This window comes from Panicum virgatum, chromosome 1K (genome assembly GCF_016808335.1).
Source record: "Panicum virgatum strain AP13 chromosome 1K, P.virgatum_v5, whole genome shotgun sequence".
In the NCBI taxonomy this organism is placed as follows: domain Eukaryota; kingdom Viridiplantae; phylum Streptophyta; class Magnoliopsida; order Poales; family Poaceae; genus Panicum; species Panicum virgatum.
Window position 1 is genome coordinate 16,693,469 of NC_053136.1, and position 18,583 is coordinate 16,712,051.

An 18,583-nucleotide genomic window follows, 5' to 3' on the forward strand; every position below is an offset into this window, starting at 1 on the left:
TAAGAACAAGTGACATGAGATTTGTTCCTGAAATTCACTCCCGCAAAGGAATCTACCTCTCCCTTGAGTAGCTCACAAAGAGTAGGGTTGTCAACTTAACCCTTTCCTCACTCAATCAACCACCAAGGAGGATTGAGTCACTTACTATAAATGTCCACCAAGGACGGGGTAATACAAACTTTCCGGGTGCACACGCATGAGAGGACGCTCCACGGCGATGCCTAACCGTCTAGAAGCAATCTTCAAGAGTAACAAACGTGAATCAAAGAATGGAGATGCTTCAAGTGCTCTTGAGATGAAGATGGCTGCACTCATAAGTCAAAGACTCAAGCTCACACCCAAATCTTGCTCTCACCCAAGCCATAGCTCGAATCCTCACAAAGTTTAGCTCAAGAAAGGATTGGGGAGAAGTTTTGGACACAGTTAGAACCAATTGGCCGAGCACCCTTTGTTGGAGGGAGCACAAAACTTTCGAGGAGGGTCGAAACTTCCGACCCCCAAAAGACTAGCAGACCAAACACACCTTATCAGAAGAATTGATGAATTACTGGTGGGATCGGAACTTCAAACCCCTACAGAATCTACAAGGAACAACATTGCAAGTGAGTGCAAAGTGTCTCTCAAAGTTTGTTAGTATCTCAATTAGGCACTTTTGCATCTTCAAGTCATCTTTTCGCATCCCTCTTATTAGTACGGTGTTTATATACTCAAATTCAAAATAGAAATTTATTAAAGATCTTCAATGAAGTTCAAATACCGTCTCTTTAGCAAATATGGCGTCTTTTGTTACTCTTTTTCATTTCAATGATTTTTGAACCTGTTCATTCCTCGATAAATTCATTAGCTCCTAAGTTGTGCATGTCATTAACACCAAAACCCACTTAGGGGGGCCAAATGCACTTTCAGCCCGCCGCTGCGCTCCCTCGTGGAGGAGGGAGCCCGCCGCCTCGCGCCCTCGCGTGGATGGAGCCCTACAAAATCTCTAATTTTCGAAGGAAGTTAGAGATTTTCATAGATTTAGATCTGTAAAAAGAATTTCTTGCAGTACAAGACCTCCCTACTCTATAAATACAAAGGGCCATGGGTGATTGAGGTATCCAATCGCATCTATCAAATATATTTAATTTTTTTACCTTTTTCTTTGCCCAAATCTTTTCCAACCTCAATATGTTGTTCTTCTTTCGTCTCTATGGAGTTCGAAGATGCCCTAGCTGGCCTGACGAACGTAGGGCAACCCAAGGTGTGCTTGCCCTGACGAGGTTCCTCCCGGGCGAGTGTTCGTTGGATCTTCGTCGGGCTCCCCGGTGAAACCGGTCTGATCGGCCACCAAACCGGTCTAACCGGATCTCCTAGAGGCACTGCAAGGAACCCCCAGTGAGGTGCACGTGACGTGCTCGTGTGACGGCGTGTTTTAGCGTCAACAACCATGTTGCACAGACCGAAGGGGAACTCTGTTGGGGCACTCCCGGTGAGGATCTCTGGGGAGATCGGCTCTCCACCAGAGGGTTGCACCATGATGTTGGCGAAAGAGAAGAGAACATGGCGCAGGTCGTCTTGGGCCAATTGGCTGCCCAGGAACGCGCCAAGCTGTTGCTCCATGCTCCTGCGCCTGATATCAGGGCTCCATGCTCCAAGCTGTCAGCCCGCGGTGCATCCAGTCGCAATCCACACAGGGAGTCGGCGACGGGGTCGGTGCAGACAGGGCCGGACAGAGGCGCAGACCTACTTCAGTCCGCCCTCCAAGTGGAGATCAGCTCTCCACCAGAGGGTTGCACCATGATGTTGGCGAAAGAGAAGAGAACACGGCACAGGTCGTCTTGGGCCAATTGGCTTCCCAGGAATGCGCCAAGCTGTTGCTCCATGTTCCTGCGGCTGATATCAGGGCTCCATACTCCAAGTTGTCAGCCCGCGGTGCATCCAGCCGCAATCCACAAAGGGAGTCGGCGACAGGGTCGGTGTAGATAGGGCCGGACAGGGCGCAGACCTACTTCAGTCCGCCCTCCAGGTTGATGTGCCATCCGCCACCTAGTGGAGAAACGAACAAAATGCGCAAAGTCTATCAGACTCGGGACCACGGGACTGTACACACCGCATAGATTTGAGTAAAAAAAGGAAGGAATAGGACTCCAGCTAGACTCCTCTATAATCCTACTAGGACTCTACTTTGTAATCCTCCTAGAACTCTACCTTGTAAACCGACTAGTATCCCACCCCCTGGACTATATAAAGGAGGGCGGAGTACCTAGATCGGCATAAGCTCAACAGAGTCAAACACCCAGTGCAGGGCACAATATACCAAACCACCACACAGGACGTAGGGTATTATGCTATTCTGGCGGCCCGAACCTGTCTAAATTTGTGTCTTGTGTCCTTGCGTTTACCTTCGAGTTCCAGATCCGACGATCTATCCGAAACAATCTCCTACCTTGGGGTAACCCTAGGTAGGTCGACTGTAAAAACACCGACGAAAGTCCCCTACCTAGTGCACCAACTATCGGTGTTTTTTGCCAGTGGCTAATGATTCTCGTGGATTGCGCGTTAAGGGGTGGATGATATGCAAGAAGGCACAAGGATTACATGTAGTGCCCTACTTCCAGTTTGTGGCAGTTTGTGTATCTTGCATCAGTTTGCAGTACGGGTGTACAAACGGTCGAGAGAAGGACGGGTGTCCTAGGTCTGCAAGTGTGGAAACTAATCTATCGTTTGGTTGAGGAAGTCATGAGCCTCCAGCCAGTTATTGGAGTTCTCCCAGAGCTCGTTCCAGTAAGGAGTCAGATGGAAAAGAGTCCCACCCTCCACCCCTGCGTGGGCCCCTCCACTTCCTTTTATGCGACAAGAGAGGTGACAGAGTAAGAGAGAGAGAGTCTTGTGTCGGGGTGAACCCAACTCTACAATGTTGAAGGTGTGGAGCCCGCTTCACCGTCGATGCTCCTTACTCCGGTCGCCATGGACCCCACTGGGCCCACCATCACCGCCCTCCTCCTCTGCGGTTGGGTTCGTCTCGTCGCGTGGTCTGCGGAGTGGAGAACGTGGGGATGCCTCCGTTGAGGCGCGGCACGCCCCTACCCCATGATCTACGCAGTCGTAGGCCATGACGGGGGGAGAGGGTTCCACTGTTTGCTACGTCAGGGTGTGTCTTGTCACCTGTCTGCCCACGCCGTTGTCAATCCCCATGCGGTGCTGGGTGTAGTGGGATCCTCCCATTGGTCAGGCGCATTTCCACCGCTGGGTCAATGGTCGGGCGAGGCGGACTCCTCCCGTATTGGTCAGGCGAGGCAGAGCCTATCTCCGTTGGTCGGGCAAGGCAGAGTCTTTCTCGCAGGACTGACATGTCGGTTTAGCGCAATCGCTCTTCAGTTTATTCGGGTTGCTTAACCGCTATTCTCACGTCCTTGGGTAACCCTAATATTGATACCCGACAACGAACCCACCTCTGATAATGGCGACCATTTGTAGGGGCAGGTGAGGGGGGTGAACCGCCTTTATAAATAGATTTTCAGGGGCGGCTCAATTGCTACAGTAATCACGCTCCAATTGTAGGAATATGTGATATTTTGGTCCGCCAAAAAAAAGTTTATTCAAAATAGTGTTGGAATGGAGGGAGTATTATTCAAAATAGTGTTTCAAGGCCTCGGGATAGGATCTATTATATTTGCACAGAAATTTATTAGGGAAACTAAAGCACGTGTGCATGCTGCTTGCATCAGATCATACGTTAACAGTACAGTACAGTATAGTAGAGGAGACCACGTACGTACCGATCTCGACCTACACGGGAGAACGAAGCTAGCTAGCCGAGAGAACACATACTACTAATTGATCGTCGGGTCGTCAGCTCCACGTAATTACACGGCGTGGTGTGCCGCGCGCCTCAAGTGTAATCATGGCCGTGTTTGGATTACATCTTGAAATTTTTTTCACAAAAAAATGAATGTATGTATGGAGTACTAAACGAAGTTTATTTGAGAAATCTTTTCACGTATGAGTGTAATTTTTTTAGACGAATCTAAAGAGTCAAGTTTCATCATGATTGGCTACAGTGATGCTACAGTAACTGTTCCTAAACATTTCCTAATCGTATGGCCAAAGGCCTCATTAGTTACAGTACCTGCTAAAGTATCATAGTTGTGGAGGTGATTTTGTAATTAGATTTTATTTAATATCCTAATTAGTGGTCAAAGCACCGAAAATTTTTCAGAAAAATTCTTTCAGGACAAACCAAACACGGCCATAATAATGATGCCGGCGTGCGCGTGACTGACGCACAGGGGGTCTCCCCATCCTATAGTACTAGAGGAAGTCTTTTCGTCCCCATCCATACATGGGTCCGCGCCTAATCATAGGATCCGCCGGCGGCCGACAATGGCGGGCAGGAGGCGGTGCCCGCAGCTTGTTCAGCGCCTCCTGGATGCTGCTCTCCAGCTTCCCCGGGTTGACGCCGGTGACCCTGGCGCCCACCTTGTAACGTCCCGGGTTCGGACCGGTCCGACTGGTCTGACCGGCCGGTCAGACCGGTTACGCTACTTGCCGCGCGTCGAGCATCGCCTCCGGCGAGCGATGCCACGTGCCAGCCATCCGCGGCGTCAACGCCGTCGTCGCCTCACTGTGTCCTTATCCCTCTCCCGAAGCTTCTTCAAGCCGGCACTTCCTTCTTCCTCTCCCTTTCTTCTTCCTTGCGCCAGGGGCAAACTGAGCTCGAGCAGCTCGCTCCCGCCAGCCAAATCCTTGGCCTCCGCCCCACCAACTTCAAATCGCCGCCAACCACGGCTGCCCCACCTCCCTAGCTACCTTCCCAACCCCTTAGACCTGAGCTTCATCCACTGCCTCGCCGGGAATCGAGGATTCTCCGGCCGCCGATCATCCATGGCCATCGAGCTCCACCTCGACGTCGAACTCCTAGTTCCGGCCACCGTTTTCTTTGTCCAACAGCTCAAATCGAACCTAGGTGAGGTGCTGATGTTCATGCTCTCCTCGTTCTCGCGCGTTCCGTAAGTTTCCGCGCTCGTTCACGGCATTGCCGCCACTGCCGGGCTGCTGCACGCCTCGGGCCGTGCCTGTGCTGCCTTGGACGGTGCAGCCCCGTGCACATGCATCGCCTGGGTCGGCTGGGCGCCACGCCGCTGAGCCCCGCCGCTGGTCGGCCTTGCCACCAGTGGAGCGCCACCGCTCGCCGCGCCGTCGGCCGTGACCCTGTGCCATGGCTCGACCAGGGACCGGTCTGACTGGTTATAACAGCCGGTCTGACCGGTGAGGACCCTTTTATTTATTTGACGAAAGTTTGTTGGTTGCATAATAATTTAAGGAAAAATCCTAAAAATATAAAATTAGTTTTGTTTGAATGCTTAGATCTAAATCTCCAGGGGGAAATATTAATTCTTGTGAAATGACCGTTTTGCCTCTGTTAAAATTTAGGTTGTATTATAAGCTTATTTAGTTAGTTTCGGCAAATATATTAGTCTAAAAAAATTATAAAATCTAGACAGTAGTTTAATTTATGCATGTGTAGTCCACTATGAAAGTTTCATACCTAGAAAACATAGTTTGATATGTTAGTTGGTTCTCCATGTGTTATCATATCTATGAGTTAATGGATAGTTTATATTTGAGAAGAATCTTGTAAATGAAATTAGAACACTGTACTAGTAGATACATCATACTAGATTTTGCTCATCACTAGAATGTGCTCATGATTTACTGTAGCGAGTTATTTTACCTATGGCAAATCTAGATAACTTGTGTTAAGACCCTATTGCTAGGTTGAGGCTAATATAATTCTCTCGTGAATAAAACTCCATAAAAGTTCTATAAAATAGATTGGTGGTGTCTAGGTATATTAGACTCTGTGCTTCGCCACTTTGTTTCCTAAGTTTGTATTTCTATAATTGGTAGTTACATTTGTTAATCAATCAACGGTTTCCTAGGTGTAATTAGAGTTATGCATAGCGTCAATTAACATTTTATGCCTATACACGTAGAATCTTTAGCTAAAGTTGTCATTCATAAATTGATCCTGAAAATCTGGCCATGGCTCCTCTGCTAGTCATGGTCCGACCAGCCAGTCTGACTGGTGTAGGGACCGGTCTGACCGGTATGGTATACTAGTCTGACCGATAGTAGTAGGGCTGACAATCGTAATTATTTGAGAATCGTAGCGTTTATACTGGGTCAATAGTTGCTTCGTGTTTGTAAAATTATATCCGCATTACTTATATGCATGTGCATTAATTGGCATTTCATATGCATTCGTATAGAACACGTGGTGAGAACATTGACTACACATGGATCGTGAAGCTCAGGATCGGTGGAGCAGGATTGAGAGGGAATTCATGAAGACCCGGCTCAATGGTCGGAAGGGCCCAAGGCCTTACTAAAATTAATACTAATTTAGTGTTACTCTCAGACAAGCCCAAGTGCATGACTTATTATTTTAAATTATATATTTATTACTTGTGCATTACGTTTCAGGAATTGTTTGGAACCCTAGTTGCATGATCTCTAGATTCCCTCGAGTTTATATAAGTATGTATAGGTCGATAGCAATGCTATGCTTAATAGGTCTCGGTAGAAGTCGAGTGATTTCTTGTCACTCGCGAGATATAAGATGTTTAGAAGTCGAGTAATTTTCGATTACTCGCGAGATATAGAGTTATCTTTATATTCAGTATATGAGATATGAGATGCAATAAGGAAATGAAAAAAATTTGAGACCGGACGGGGAATGATGATGAGATGTAGGTATGACCACAGGACAGGGTTTCTGGTGTCTAGCCCCATCTGTGTCGATTAAGGACCGGCCGTTGTCGGCAGTGCTGATCGGGGATTGAATTGTACTAACCACATGCCGGGAGTAGAAGGTAGTCGAAATCGGTAAGCCTAGTACTGCCTTGCTACGAAAGTACAGGACTTCAACTCACCTCCTGTGGTGGTCGAGTACTTGCGGAGAAAAGGGGATGCATGTATTTACTTTTGGTGGTCTCACGTTGAGCTTGGCTGACCATATGATGGTGGGACGGTCATGTCGTTCGAGGCAGGGAGGAGAAAGGTTGGTGCGTGGGGTCCGACGGGGCTTTTGGGTGCCGTGTTGTTTAGGTCCACCTTGTAAGGTTAAATCGGATCGATTCGCCGTGTCTCGCGGTCATGAGAGCCTTGATCTCTTTGTCGCATCGTAGTAATAAGATGGAACATGAATTATATACGATGTTGATTGCTTTGAATTATTATTTATTGCTCTACCATATTTGCTCTAGTTGTCATGCAAATATTAGAGGATGGATAGGCTAAAAGAAACTCTGAGCTAAAATGTTGAAATTAAGGATCCACTTTTAGACGCTTTTCTGCATAATAAACCACCAGCCAAATGTCTTGCATGTCTAAATATGTGGGCTAAGTATACCCAATAGTCGGGTAAGTCTTGCTGAGTATTAGTTGCTCAGGGTTTGTTATTTACCCTGTTTCAGGTATTGGAGCTAACTAGGTTTCACATCGGTGGACTCGATGTGGCGCCTTGTCTTCACGTCTCGGTGGTTCTCGACTTATTTAGTTTGTTTTATTTATTCTCTAGTAAAAATGCTCTGCAACTTAGGTTCTCTTCCGTTACTATTTTTCTTTTGTAAGTTTTAAATTTAAATTTGTTTTGTAAAAGCCTTAATATTACTTGCTATTTTTGTAAGATTATATCATGCTGTTACCATCTGCGCTCGCCATCGTGCGAGACTTCTGGTGTGTTTCGATCCGCCTGTGGATTGGAAACAGCCTGTTAGGTTACACTTAATTAAGCTAATGCGTTTGATGTGTTCAAATGATAGCGGTTATGCTTAATTAAGTATTTTAACTCGGCGGGTCTGTCACACACCTCCTTGCTATTTTTTATGCCAGATCTTGCATGCATGTGTTCATTGTTAGGGCAGTCTCAGCGGGAGTTTAATAGACACAGTTAACTAGACTGAGAACTAGGTAACCGTACCAGATGAGTTTTATGGTGATGAAACTCCCCTCACATCTCATGAAACTCTATCCTCCTCTCTCCTTGTCATGTCAACAAAATTGATAATATTTAATATGATGAAACCCTCCATAAAAACACTCCATTGAGACTGGCCTTACTGGAAGTTGTCAGTGTATACGTATGTGTGTGCATATATAAGTATATATAGGTATGTGTACACATATACCGACCTGGAAGTTGTCTACATCCATCTCGAAGAACGCGGCGGCTTCTTTGAACCAGTGTCCACGGAGAGCTTTCTGAACGTGTTGCTCATGATTCTGGACGGCTGCGGGTAATCCTTGGACGTGAGCCCGTACACAAGCTTAAAATTCATTCAAAGAGAGCGGAGAGATGACGGAGTTAGTCGTTGTTAATTACAAACTCTACTATAGAGTCTTGTGTTGCTCGAGACGAAGAGACGAAAAGAAATCAATAAAAACTTAATTAGAAATATCCATATGCATCGATCGAGAAGCAAGCTAATAACAAGGCGGCGGCACGTACGTACCAGCTCCTTGTTCCGGTTGCCATTCTTTTTCTCATCCAACTCTTGCGCCGTTCTGATGGGCAGCACGTTGTGTGATTCTGCGTATTCTATACACATGCAGCGCGCGCGCAGAGACACCGGCGACTAATCGTTTGGTTAACGATACAAGCAGAATAATTAAGCAGGGAATTATTGAAGAAATAACATCATATCGTCGCTACTGTTATTCTTTCCCCCCACCCTTCGAGCTCGATCGGAGCATATCTTTAAGTAAGGTTGGCTGGCTGGCTGGCTGGACGTGAGCACATTTCTAAAAGATCGATACACATATGATACATGCTGGGCAAATTCGAATTTTTGCTACATCAAAAAAAAAATCAGATGGCATATTATTATCTGTGGGCATCTGGAAAGAGGCCTAAATGAAAGTACGATTTTTTTTTGGGTAAAATGAAAGTAAGATTAAAAGCACCATTGGTCAACTTTAAATGCGTGCGTGCAGGTTCAGAAAGCTCCAAAAAAAAAAAGATTCGAACTCCACCCTTAGTCAACGACGAGAGTTTTTGGCTACGAAGAAAACTCATCAATCCTTATTCCAAGTTTGGCATTCATTTTATTTTGTTCCCAGGTCTGATTTCCTTACGCCAACATCTATTTACAGTGTGGCTTGCTTCCCTTTAATCACTGTTAATAGACTAGGAAGATGGGCGCGCTAACGCTGCGCCGGTAGGAAAGGCGTTGGCCTGGGTTCTTAGCATTAGTGTAGGCACAATGTGTAGTCATTGTGCTTGACGATTGTATCCAAGTATAGCTTTTTTGACCCCTTTTAAACATACAACAATTATACTTAAAAACAGGCGGACTTCTGAATTGTATGGAAGGTACGAATAGTAGTTTAATAATAAAGATGGATTAATAGCTAGTTATTCAGATTGGCAAAGGCTAAAGAAAGTATGTCAATTAAGTAAAGAATCATAGGATTTGCAAAGCATAAGTGACTACAGCATTGCACGGTCACAAAATGTAGCATGTCGTGTAGTCAATCACTCAATCAAGAGATTTTAACATATTACAACATTCTTTGTGACAACAACACTATTGAAGCCTCACTTCAGTACAGTTCCTGCATAACTTAAATGGCATCTTTCACCTTTTCAAAAATCACTCATACATATGAGAAAAGGTATCAGTTCAAAATGAAACAACAATAAGTCACAAATATGGCATAAGGTACATATGAATAAGGTATCACTTAATGACAGCTCCATGCTGCTCTAGGAGGTCCCTTCATCATGTTCTTCCAACTATTGTCAACAGCTATCCTTTCTTAAAAAGGAAAATACATCTCATAAATGAAACACATGCACATCTATATTAGAGGATGTCAATTCCATGGTCGTCATAGGAGCAGCCATAGTTTTCTGCACTCTGTACGGTGTTGTAATAGTGAAGGTACTATAACTGAAGGTTGCAGTTCTTGGTATTTGTTTGCTTGGCATTGCTTATTGCTGTTTGACAAACCACAGAGATGAACTTTAATTTGTGTCACAAAACAAAGCTATGTATAAGTAGCTCATTTGGAAATACTGATTTCACTAACCACTCAAAGATTTTTCTTTTCATATTAGTTTTCCATAACAAATTAAATAAGATTGTAGTTCTAGTAAACTTGCTCAACTGAATAGACAATTGATCATGTCATGTCGCATTTCTGCAGGGAGTTATCATGTAGATTTCTGCAGGGAGCTATCATGTAGAAAAACCAATTTAGACAAAAAAAACTATTACACCACCAAGGTACAAAAGAATTTGTTGTGGTACCCTGTGACATACCAGTCAGTGATGGCCCACCTTGGCTTTTGACAAGCTCTGGCGACCCATTCCACCTGTGAGCTGCATGGTGGGGAAAAAATATGCTTCTACAGGCTTACACATTCTGCATGCATATATAATTTTGAACACATATACAGTTGCTGAGGGCTTAAGAACAACCATAATATGCAGGTACCAAAAATCAGTATGGAATGTCATGAGTGATTTGGTCTAAACACATATAATACAACAAAAATTAAACAATGGCAAAAAGGAGTAAAAAACCTAATGAAGCAAAGTTAACAACAATCGAAGATGAACAATCAATGTATAATTACCAAAAGGATTATTATCAACATTGGCTGATAATTGACTGACCTAGAGTTTGTGCCTTCTGAATCGTATGGATGGATTGTGCACCAAATATGTGTCCATTTCCAGCGTTGAGGACCATGGATATCCGAGGACAAAAGGAACGAGTTCGTGAGCTCCCCACTAACCTTTGGAAGGTATCTGTTCCGTACAACAAAATTGGTGTAGGCCAAATGAAATTGTCTTTAAAAGTGAAACTATACTGTGAATTGCTGAATTAGGTATCACATTATATTTTTTAAGGTCTTAAGGAGATAATATGGGATGAGAAAAAACTCAACATACATGACAGTTCATGTGTGCAACAATCTTTACCAATTAACTTCTTAAGAGAGGGTAGAGAGTGAGCATATAATCTTTTCACAGTTCAGAGGCATAACATCCCTGAAGGATTAGTACTGGAAGAACATGACACTGCTTTCCTGAATAATGGGATGGCTGAACCTTGGAATACACTATTTTTTGGTAAGTGGCTAAGAGCAGATCCAGAATTGAGCAGAGCTCAATGTAATATATATATTCACCAATCACCGGGTATGAAAAGAAGCATGAAAGAATTAAATGTATAACAAACAAAAGAAAAAAAATGAATCAAGGCAGTCCTTATTACCTCTCCTTACTTTGATGGCGGGATGCAAATTAAACGCCGTGGAGATTGAGAGCTGAACAGGAGGGAGGAAGCGACTTGACACCGTCTGTAGTGATGGTTGCAAATACAACCATAAGCAGGGCCTGCGTGGTTGATGCAAAAGCCAGTGCTTGTGGAGCTTGCTGTAGGCGGAGGCTGAAGGACACGGAAGCGGTGCTGCTGCAGTGGAGCTCGAGAGTCCTCGATGGATCAATCCCGGCACACCGCGCTTCGCACTTTGGGCCCTGCCCTTTGCATCGAGAGGCCCCTTTCTCTCTCACGTCAGGTGCTGTGGAAGAAGAGGAAGCAGGGTGTGCTCGACGGAGACACGGACGCGGTATCAGGAGCTTGCCGTGGTCGAGCTCAGTACACGGCGGAGGAGGAGAACCTCGCCGTGGTGTTCAGTAAATGGCGGAGGAGGACGGGCGTGAGGCTAGCGTTGGCTCGAGGACTGAGGCGATGACGCAGAGCAGGGGCGACGCTCGCAAGGCGAGGCAAACCAGGCGCCGTGGATGGATTCTTTCTGTAGTCAAGGACGACGCGTAGGTCTCTGCCGCAACGCGTAGAGCCGATGTGGGACCGAACCCGGCGACTAGAGGGAGCCGATCAAAATTTCTTCCGAAATTCAAATCGTCGGCCTATATCCCGAAAATCACCCAAGCCCTCAAGCGTTCTGTCCAAAGTTTGGAATAGCTATGGAAAAGCTAAACCAACACAAAAGGCCTCGAACGAGCGAGCGAAACCACGAAGCAAATCAGAAGCGAATCGGGAAAACTGCAGAACTGATCTACCTGGACCGGTCTGACCGGTGCGCTGGACCGGTCTGACCGGTCGTGCCTACCGGTCTGACCGGTAGCACCCAGAAAACCCCCGAGAAATTGGATTCAAACGGTGAATCCCGAGCAAACGACCACGAAAATCGATGAAACTTGGGGGATTGCTTTGCCCTACCCCGTGAACATATCCCCAAAAGATCTCGTCCTAAACATCAACGAAACGTGAGAATTATGGGGGAGATCAAAAGGGATTGGGGTTTTCTCAAACACTCAAGAACTCGAATTCGAACACGCCAGTGATTCCAGAGGGTTTAGATCAGAGTTGGGAGCAGGGGAATCACAGCAAAGAACTCGTAGTCTCCTCTCAATCAAGTGTGCCAAAAACGAAATCGAAAATTCATTGCACAAGACACAAAACCAGGGGATTGAATCGAATCAAAAGCCCAGAGGGCACGAGGAGGATAGGGCCTCCTTTCCCAATCAAATCCCTTACAAGGTTTCAACAATCCATATACAAAATCAACTCAAACGAGAGGAACAGAGGGAGGGAGACGCAGGGGCGGCGGCCTGGGGAAACAGAGAATTCACGGACAAGTTCTAAAAGCCGCTATTAACCTAACACAAGTGAAGGGGTATTTATACCCGCGGGACCGGTTAGACCGGTACGCTGGACCGGTCAGACCGGTTGGTTAGACCGGTCAGACCGGTGCCAGGGACCGGTCAGACCGGTGCCAGGGACCGGTCAGACCGGTTGGCCTGCAGCACCCCTTGTACACGATCTCATCCGACGGCCGAGGTTCTTTCTTCGAAACGAAGTCTTCTCCGCGATGCCGCCGTCTTGATGGAGATCCAGTCCGCGGTTTTGGAGGGTCCGCGAAACCCGGGTAGGTGGCCGGTTTTGAGAAAACGGCCAAAACCTCACGCGCGGGAAGATTCCCACCTCCGCGCCGTGGCCCTAGATGTCGTTCCCGCCTCGGCCTTCTGACAGCCCTAGACGCCGTCCGACGCCCGTCACCTCCTCGCCCGCAGCGAGGCCCTAGACGCCGTCGACGCCCGTCGCCTCCGTCAGTCCCGAGACCGACGCCCGTGCCTCCACGACTTGGCGTCTTCAACCGCCGTCCGCCTCCTTGGTTTTGTGGCGCAAACCAAGAAACCCGCCTTCCGTCGCCGCTTCCGCCCTCGATCCAGGAGTGGACGCCACAGCTGCCGCCCGGTCCGAGCTCCGGTCCCGGCTGCCCTTCACCGCCGTCCACCGCACGGTCCATCGGCCACAGCACCTCCACGACAGCTCCCCGTCGACACTCGACGCCCATGTACCTGCAATCCAAAGACCAAGTGCACAATCACACCGCACGGTTGACAATTCACTCATCACAAGCAGGATAGAGTACTCTCGTTCCTCAGCCGATGCGTCCGGCCTACTTCCGACGCGCGGTGATAGATATGATACTGCGTGGCGGTCCTGTATCACGAATGCAGCAGGTAGCAACTACGCGCCACCACGTGAATGGCGGGAGTAGCGAGAGGCTCCCGCAGGCCTCCAAAACTTCCAGCGATATAAGGGGCCGTTTAGTTTCCAAAAATTTTCACCTCCCCTTTAAACACATGTATGAAGCACTAAATGTAATTAAATAACAAAACTAATTACACAGTTTGGATATACACGACGAGACGAATCTTTTAAGCCTAATTAGTGCATGATTAACTATAAGTGCTACAGTACCCACATGTGCTAATGCTGTGGTCAAATGCCTCAAAAGATTCGTCTCGTGGTTTCCAAGTGAGTTTTGGAATTAGTTTATTAATTAGTGTCCGAAAAACCCTCCCGACATCTGGTCAAACACACGACGAGACATCCAAAATTTTTTGCCTTTGGAACTAAACGGCCCTTAAGTCTACATATATGCAGGGCAGCAGGTGTAGGAATGAGACTAGCTGGGAACAAAATAAAATAATAAATAAAGCCTAACTTGATATAACGATTGAGAAGGAGTTTTTTTTCATTGCAAAACTCTCTGCCTCAACAAATAAAGGCTGGTGCGATTGGGTTCGAATAATTACTTTTCTAAAGGAGTGGAGTTGGAATAATCCTTTTTCTAAAGGAAATGGATCGGAGTTGGAATATTTAAAGACAAAGTCGTGTCCGTGAAGGTAATAATCTTCCTTCCTTTAATTTAGGCCTCTTTTCCATGATGTTTGTAATGGCTAATACCATTTGATACTTTCATCCTATAAAACTTATATACTCGGCACAGTTACCTTTAGTTCTCAGTCTTGATGCACTAAGACTTGCCAAGGTTTATTAAGCCGCGAGCGAAGAATTCACGCTCGCACAAGACAGCAAACAAATTAAACAAGCAACGACCAGGCGACACATGCATGCATGCAGCGTCGAGGCAGCAAGGAAACTAGAGAAGGACCTGCTCGTTCCTGTTCCGGCTGATGCGCAGCTTCCTGCTCGCCGGCGCCCACTCCGAGTACACCTCGATGATCCGGTTCAGGACCTCCGTGCTGGGCTGCTGGCCGGTGCGGTGGCTGTCCCCCTTGTACATCTCGTGGTGCAAGATGTGTTCCATCTCGCGTATGGCTTCGGTGACCAGGTGCTGCCTGCTGCCGGTCAGCAGCATCTCCGGGTGGGAGTTGAGCAGGTGAGCCATCTAGTCGGAAATGGACGCCGCGCAGCTCATGCGGTTGCGCAGGACCTCGTCGTAGGCCCCCAGTGCTGCGGTGCCTGCACGGCCTTGGCCTGCCTGCTGGAATAATGGAGGGCAACACCATTGAGGATGGCCGCCTGACCCTGAGGATGCAGAGGCCGGTGGATTGTTTGGGTCCGTGCGGAAGCAGAGGTCGGTGGCGATGTGCCAGACGACAACGCTCCGGTCGAAGGACCCGCGCAGGCTCCTCCGTATCCTGGGGCCGCACATCTCCTGCAGCTCCCTACTCAGATCCCAGTTGCTCCAAGCAGGCGCGTGTGCTCTCTCCATGTCGGTGTCGGCGTAGTCAGGGTAGGGCGCCCAGGCCATGCTTGTGGGGCTGATTGACCGGCCATGGCCGTCGTCGGTGGTGATGCTTGTTGGCTCTAGGGCGGCGCCCGGGTTCGCCATCATCGTTTGTATCTCCCCCTCCGTGGCCCTGCCGCCATCGCCGCCGGCGGCCTCCAGATTCCAACTTGGAGGCCGGCCGATGCTGCTACCACCCCCTGGCGTCGGCGTCGGCGGCGGGCGCGGGATAATGCGCCTGTAGTGGAAGGACCTGTAGCTGGCAAGGTCGCGCCCCATGGCGTCGGCCAGATCGCCCATGACCGTCGTGGACACGGTCTCGTACGCCGCGTACTTCTCGCCGGCGTTGCAGTCGAAATCCTCCTCCCTGCAGCCGGCGTGCGCGGCGCACCTGAGCAGCCAGGCGACGCCCCGGTGCGCCCGGCGCCCGGCGGCGTCGACCAGGTTGTATCCGGGCACCGTCTCGCACAGCGCCGGGCAGCCCGACATGGCCCGGTACACCAGCTGCCGGACGAACACCGCCAGCACGTCCAGCGCGGCGGTGAAGCACATGAGCACGTACGTCGTCTTCACGTCGGCGCGGCTGTACCGGCGCTTGTCGCACGTCGCGAACAGCGCGAGGGCGGCGACGTGCAGGACCGGCGCCACCAGCACGTGGTAGGTCAGGTACGCGGGGTGGACGACCACGTTGGCCCGGGTGTAGATGAACCCGAAGGCGCCGCGCAGCCAGCGCCGCATCTCCCTGCGCAAGCTCGTGCCCAGCGACCGGAGGACGTCCTCCTTCCGAACCCTCCCCCGCTGCTCGAGGTCGTCGGCGGCTGCCAGCAGGGACAGGTCCGAAAGAGTCATGTACACCTTGTCTACTTTCGACAAGACCTCTGCTGCTGACCGGCCGTCTCCCGGCGGCGCCGCAATGGATGATGGGTCGCCGTCGACGTGGCCCCTGAAGCAGTTGTACCAATGCCGATCGCGGCCCGCCGCCGCCGACGACGACGACATGGTGAAGCATTTGTACCAGTCGGAGAAGACGAGGTCGTCCAGGTAGACCCCCCACTCGGAGGGCTTCTTGGTCCCCTGGATCTTGGCCGACACGGAGGCCAGCCTGTTGATGCTGGCCCTGTTGAGGGCCCAGGGCTTCTCGCTGAAGCTGGCGATCCCGAGGACGAAGAGCAGGACCGCGGAGGCCAGCAGCCTCCAGTCGCTGGAGGCCGGCCAGGACTTGTAGAAGGCGTAGAGGGCGACGGCGACCTGCGACACCAGGGTGACGGTGTGCCGCGTCCACAGCTCGTTGTCCTCGATGGTGTAGGCGGTCAGCTCCTCCTGGCCGCCGAGGTGGATGAGGAGGATGGGGGCCCAGAGGACCTCGAGGATGTTGGCCAGGCCGACGGCGCAGCTGGTGCCCGTGCTGGTGGCGCTGGCCCGGGCGTGGCGGTTGAAGAGGGTGGCCAGGGCGTAGATGGCCAGGGCGTCGCTGCTGATGTAGGCCAGCCAGATGCACCCTCGCTGGCAGCGCGGGATGGTGTACTTGCGCATGGGGGCGGCCAGCGGGAGGAACCACTGGAGGCACAGGCTGGCAGGCTGCCAAGGACCAGGATGCGCAGCTGCCACTCGTCCCACCACCGCACGGCCCTCCAAACATGGAACATCTCTCTCTCTCTAGCTCTGTGTGTGTGTGTGTTTTTTTTATTAGTTTTCTCTCTGCTTAGCACTCGATCGGCAATCAGCGATAATGCATGGTTGCTGGTTTGGGCCAACCCTGCAAGGACGGCTGCTGACTTATTTGAATCTGCCGCCCGGGACAGACTTCTACGGCACATTTGGGAAGCCACAATGGTTGTGTGCACTTCCAAAATTTCTCTCTACCTATTAAATCAAATCTTTTACCTCATGTATGGGGTATTAAATGTAGATAAATAAAAAAACTAATTGCATAGTTTTGATGTACACGACGAGACGAATCTTTTGAACATAGTTAGATCATGATAGGACAACAATTACCACAAACAAACGAAAAGTGCTACATTGTGCCATATTGTCCGATATAACTCTTTTTACCACTATTTTACAGATCTAAACACAGCTAATACTAAAACATGCATGCATGCACTAAATATAATGTCATGTCACCTTATTAGTAGGGTGTTCTAGTTAGAAGGCTAGCTATAGCTAGCTTCGTCAGCGCCCTGCTACCTCTATTTTGGTGCCTTGGCTATTTGAAAACTGGATACTAGTAGACAGCATGGACACGCAAAGGGTCTTAAATGCAACGTGTTAGCATTAATTCCTCACGTTATCAAAGGAAAAAAGGAAAAATAGAAAATAAAAGTAAAAAGATAAAGTCGGTAGGGTATATGTATGTACTTTCTTGCAGCTTTATTACTGTGTTCCAGCCTCACCCCTTTGGGTGTCCATGATTATATATATATATATATTCTAAGAGTGTGTTTGGGAGCGCTCAACCTCCAAACAAAATATAGTTTTCGTCCACAAACTCCACTTCATTTTTGGGCTCCACTCCAGTAATTTCACTCTAGCATGTATGGAAGAGCTCCACTTCACAGATCTCAGAGGCATAGTTCCCTCAGCCCCACCGGCACAATGTGCAAGCAGCTGCCTAGCTAGCCTCATCTAAACTCCTCTCACTTCCACGCGAGCCCGCTTCTAAGTTAGCTTCAACCTCCCTCTCCACCTTTCCTGTTCTTCCTCCCTTCTCCTGTGTGTCCTCCGAGGGCCTGTGTCGGGCCGCCTTATCGACGCTAGCGTTGTTGCGGAGCTCGGCCAGCACGGCCTCCCACGGGACCGAGGCCCGGAGGAGGGCGAGCTCGGCTGCGAAGACGCAGGTGGCTTGCTCGGCCCAGTGGCCTTCCGACGCGGCGCCCCTGCTCGGCCATCTGGATGCCGGTGCCCTACGTGGATGCCCGACGATGGTGGGGAAGAGTGGCGGCGGGAGAGCAAGGCGGCAGGGGGGGTGGCGAAGAAGATGCGGGATGGAAGAGGAGACTGTGGGGGCACAGCGTCGGAGGATTGACTTCTATTTTTTTCATAGGGAACCGGTATGGAGGACTTTGTAACTAGTGGCAGTGGGTAATTTTTTCTAACTCCACCAACTCCAAGTTTTGGTGGACTGGAGCTGGTATTTGGTGGAGTGGAGTGGATCAGGTTTAAGATGTTTGGACAAACTTTTTGTGGAGTGGAGTGCTCTTAAGTAGACCCTAAGTAGACATGTTAGCGAATAGAGAGAATGCCTGTGCCTTGCGTGTCACGGTTATATTCTCAGTACCTCCAAATAATGTGTTGAAAAGATGACCGCTATTTTTTCTGGAAAAGGATAGCTTCTGCAACCACACACAATTAAGTTTTTACAATATTCTTAGCTCACAAGCTGATCGCAAGTAATAATGTGTCCGCGAATGAAAGTAAAGAAAATCAAAAGCAAATTTTATTGTTGCTTCTCCATCCATTCTTAACAAAATATCCAAGGCAATGATTATTTCCAACGCCTTACTAATTGCCAAACATTTA

At 48.8% G+C, this 18,583-nt stretch overlaps 1 long non-coding RNA gene and 1 pseudogene across 1 annotated transcript; both read right to left on the bottom strand.

The window, feature by feature from the left end:
• Positions 1 to 9,594: 9,594 nt before the first annotated feature.
• On the bottom strand, positions 9,595 to 11,833 carry LOC120697587. The gene is made up of 2 exons (XR_005684556.1): positions 11,269 to 11,833; positions 9,595 to 10,799 (listed from the first exon to the last, which is right to left on the bottom strand). It is a non-coding gene; the product is annotated as an uncharacterized LOC120697587 (long non-coding RNA).
• Positions 11,834 to 13,806: 1,973 nt separating this feature from the next.
• On the bottom strand, positions 13,807 to 16,707 carry LOC120697521 (annotated as a pseudogene).
• Between the last annotated feature and the right edge of the window lie 1,876 nt (positions 16,708 to 18,583).